This window comes from Octopus bimaculoides, chromosome 16 (genome assembly GCF_001194135.2).
Source record: "Octopus bimaculoides isolate UCB-OBI-ISO-001 chromosome 16, ASM119413v2, whole genome shotgun sequence".
Lineage (NCBI taxonomy): Eukaryota > Metazoa > Mollusca > Cephalopoda > Octopoda > Octopodidae > Octopus > Octopus bimaculoides.
The window spans coordinates 24461189-24465600 of record NC_068996.1 but is presented as its reverse complement, the minus strand read 5'-3'; the positions used below and the strand labels follow the sequence as shown (position 1 = coordinate 24465600).

Below are 4412 nucleotides of genomic sequence, written 5' to 3'. Positions count from 1 at the left end.
ATGTAATGTTTTCATCGATCGATTAAATGGAGCTGCTTGAAACAGCCATAATACATTGATATCTGGACATCCTTGTTACTTATTTACATTTTGTTCACTTAACTTCGAACTGCTCGGACTATACCGAATAGGAAAGGTGCCTCAATTTAAGTACCTAGTTCAACTGAATCTTAATTATATTTTATACACACACACACACACACACACACACACACACACACATCTATATATTAAAGACTAGCTCATGCCAGGGGGCATCCTGAACTCCAGGAATGAGATTTTCAGACCATGCCTGTATTTTAAAAAAATTCCTGCAGAAATAAAGTATGTGTATATCATCATCATCATCATCATCATTCAATGTTGGTTTTCCATAGGTTAGATGGTTTGACTGGAACTGGTAAGCTGGAGAGCTGCACCAGGTTCCAGTCTGATTTTGACATGGTTTCTACAGCTGGATGTCTTTCCTAATGCCAACCACTCCAAGAGTGTAAAGGGTGTGTTTTATGTGCCACCGTCCTGAGGGCCATTTTCATGTCACTGGCAACAGCCATGACTATGATTTCACAGGTGCCATTTACATGACACTGGCAATGGCCATGTCTACAGTTTTATTTGGCTTGACAAATTTTCTCAAGCACAGCATATCGCCAAGATTTTAGTCACTTGTCATCACCTCCTCGAGGCTCAATATTCAAAGATCATGCTTCATATCCTCATTCTTCACACTCTCGTTGCAAGTGCAGTATGGTAACTCAAAACCATGTGACCCCATATCTTGGGAATTTGTCATTTTCTAAAACCTCAGTTTGACCCATACCTTATGAATGAAATTAGATTGATGGAAACTGCATAGAAGCCCATTTGGTGGATTGTACCTCTAATTCAAAATCTATAGCCTTGTTACACACACACACACACACACACTGTGTCACACTATGCCACACTATGTCACATTGTGTCACACTATGCCACACTATGTCACATTGTGTCACACTGTGTCATACCAATTCTGGGTCTGTGGAATACTCAGGAATTAATGTTAATTCAAGAGCAGGTAATTCAGTTAATCAAAAAGCTGAATCATCATACTTGAATGATGTAGGTACACTACCACTCTAGTTCCTGGATCAGTAACTGATGGGTTGCTCAATGTGGGCTGTGAGCCTGCATTGGGTCTCTCCACATGTTTGCAATTGAAAACTGGAGATAGCTATGGTAGTTGTTTGTCATGGGTGTGGTGGTGTTGGTTGCAGCTGCTGTCGTAGTAATTAGTGGTGTTTGTGGTGATGGTTGTGGTGGTGGTAGAGGCTGTGGTGGCAGTGCTGAGGGTGGTGGTGGTGTAGTGGTAAAAAGATAGAGGTGGCTGTGGTGGGGGGTATTAAGTGATGGTCATGATGAGAAATTAAAAGAATTTACGTGGTTGGTAAAGTTTATTAATTTGCTAAAAATTATGGATAATTGCTTCATTTGAATCTGAAACACTCCCATGATGAAACTAATTAAATGGTAAACGACAACCTCATTAATGTCATGTTAAAAAAGATACGCACCAACCAGTATCTATTTCCCTGATCAAGATCATGAAAATAGGGACCTATCTTGGCTGATCCCTATTAACCCTTTCTAACCAACCTGCCTGAGACTGCCCTTGATTCTGTGACACAAACTTCATGTTTAAAAGTGATTTAAAACTTTAGCATTCAAATTGACTATATTTGACTTTCTTTACTATTTTACTTGTTTCAGTCATTTGACTGCGGCCATGCTGGAGCACTGCCTTTAGTCGAGCAAATCGACCCCAGGACTTATTCTTTGTAAGCCTAGTACTTATTCTATCAGTCTCTTTTGCCAAACTGATAAGTTACGGGGACGTAAACATACCAGCACCGGTTGTCAAGCGATGTTGGGGGGACAAACACAGACACACAAGCACATACATACACGATATACATATATACGACAGGCTTCTTTCAATTTCCGTCTATCAAATCCACTCACAAGGCTCTGGACGGCCCAAGGCTATAATAGAAGACACTTGCCCAAGATGCCATGCAGTGAGACTGAACCTGGAACCATGTGGTTGGTAAGCAAGCTACTTACCACACAGCCACTCCTGTGTCTATATATTCTACTAGTTTTATGTTAAAACTGACCAGATCTGGCCTCTCACACCTACCCTACAATGTCATTCTTAAAATAAGCAATTACACCATGAAAATCTCTTACCTATAGGATAATGCATGATTAATTCAAAATAATGTGAATGTGAGGTTTGATCAATAAGTATCCGGACTGTTGCCATAATAACGAAGCTAAAGCACACAGAGTAAAGCTGCTTGACATAGATTGATCTTGAACTCTGCTGTGCAAAATTTGATGTAGATTCTCTGCTCAACTTTCTCTCTCATGGTCAATGTGACAATCACATGCTACACACATTTCTTCCAAGCATTGCTGTAAACAGCGAAAGTGAGCTAGAATGTTAAAACTTAGTGCACATGCACAGCAGAGTTCAAGGTCAATCTGTGCCAAGTGGCTTCACTTTAAATGCTTTAGCTTCGTTACTATAGCAACAGTCCAGATACTTATTGATCAGACCTCATAAATAAGCATTACATTTGACAGGTGAAGGCACGTGGCTTAGTGGTTAGGGTATTTGATTCATGATCGTGAGGTTGTGAGTTCAATTCCTGGTGGTCCATTGTGTCCTTGAGCAAGACACTTTATTTCACTTTACTCCAGTTAACTCAGCTGGAAAAAATGAGTAGTACCTATATTTCAAAGGAGCTAGCCTTGTCACATTGTGTCATGTTGAATCTCCTTGCGAACTACATTAAGAGTACGCATGTCTGTGGAGCGCTCAGCCACTTGCATGTTAATTTCATGAGCAAGCTGTTCCATTGATTGGATCAACTGGAACCTTTGTCATAATACCCAACAGAGTACCAGATACGTTTGACCAAATAATATAAATGCATAAAGATTAAATTACTTCCATAAAACTTCAAGTTAATTTTTATAATGTTTATATATATTCTTTAATTCCTTTATTCTTTTTACTTATTTTAGTCATTTGACTGTGACCATGCTGGAGCACTGCCTTAAACGGATTTAATTGAAGAAATCAACCCCAGGACTTATTCTTTGTAAGCCTAGTACTTATTCTATTGGTCTCTTTTCCCGAAGCACTATTACAGGAATGTAAAAGCACCAACATCGGTTGTCAAGCGATGGTGGGGAGAGACAAACACAGACACAAAGACACACACACATAAATATATATATATATATATATATATATATATATATATTATAATGGGGTAGGCTGGTTTATGGGGTTACCCTGGGTTCCTTGCTCATAAGGAGTTTAGTTTTACAGTGTATCTTCAGACCCCAAGCACTGTTGGCCTGAGACCTCTTTAAAATATTGAAGGGGAACAAACCTCATTTTAAGGTAAAACCCTAGGCGATTATCTCCCTTTGCCATTGTCCATTGATCTTCGGCCATGCTGCCATCTTGTGGTCACCAAAGCACCGTGAAGGTAAATGGTTGTCTCTCTTCAAAGAAGAAAATGAAGATTGGGAAGTTAATAATTGTTTATTATTAACAGCAGATTGGTCATCTTCACTTACAGCCGTTTCTATTTATTCTCAATAAACCTTGAATTTACATTTATGCAACATGAGCATAATATCATCTGAGGAAAAAAGATGTACCTTTGGATGCTATACGCGTGTTTATGAATTCATTTTAGCTGACTGAATGTTACGTTTATGATTTGTAATGTTATATGCTTGGGCGAGGAATTTACAGATTGATTAGAGATGAATAAATAAAGTAAATAGAGATGATAGAGGAAAGTTAAATACAAATAAGGTAAGTTTATAGTTAATAAAAGAATGAAATATTCATTTATAAATTATGAATAAAATTATAAAAATTATATATATATTATTCATACTCTATAAATGAATATTTCATTCTTTCAATCTGTAAACTCCTCACCCAAGCATATAACAATACAAATCATAAACCGTAGCATTCAGTCTGCTAAAATGAATTCATAAACACACATATAGCATCCAAAGGTACATCTTTTTTTACCTCTGATAATATTATGCTAATGTTGTATAAATGTAAATTTAATGTTTATTGAGTATTAATAGAAATGGCTGTAAATGAAGACGGCCACTTTGTTGTTAATAATAAACAATTATTAACTTTGCAATCTCCATTTTCTTCTTCTTGTAAATGAATATAAAATATGTTTTTATAAATATTTATTATTTTAAGGAAATTCATTCCCCGAAAATACTAGGTATTGAACTAGTATTTTTTGGGATGAAACCATCCCTTCATGAGGTTAACACAACCTCAAATTCAATTTAATAATTATATATATATATAT

The 4412-nt window shown here is 36.9% G+C and overlaps 1 long non-coding RNA gene across 4 annotated transcripts in view; it reads left to right on the top strand.

Moving 5' to 3' along the window:
• Positions 1-4412, top strand: part of LOC128249582 (uncharacterized) — an 18963-nt gene that overhangs the window by 3202 nt on the left and 11349 nt on the right. For all 4 annotated transcript variants that reach the window (XR_008265683.1, XR_008265682.1, XR_008265681.1 and 1 more), the window contains exon 2: positions 3073-3149. This is a non-coding gene — a long non-coding RNA (uncharacterized LOC128249582). The remainder of the gene's footprint in view (positions 1-3072; positions 3150-4412) is intronic.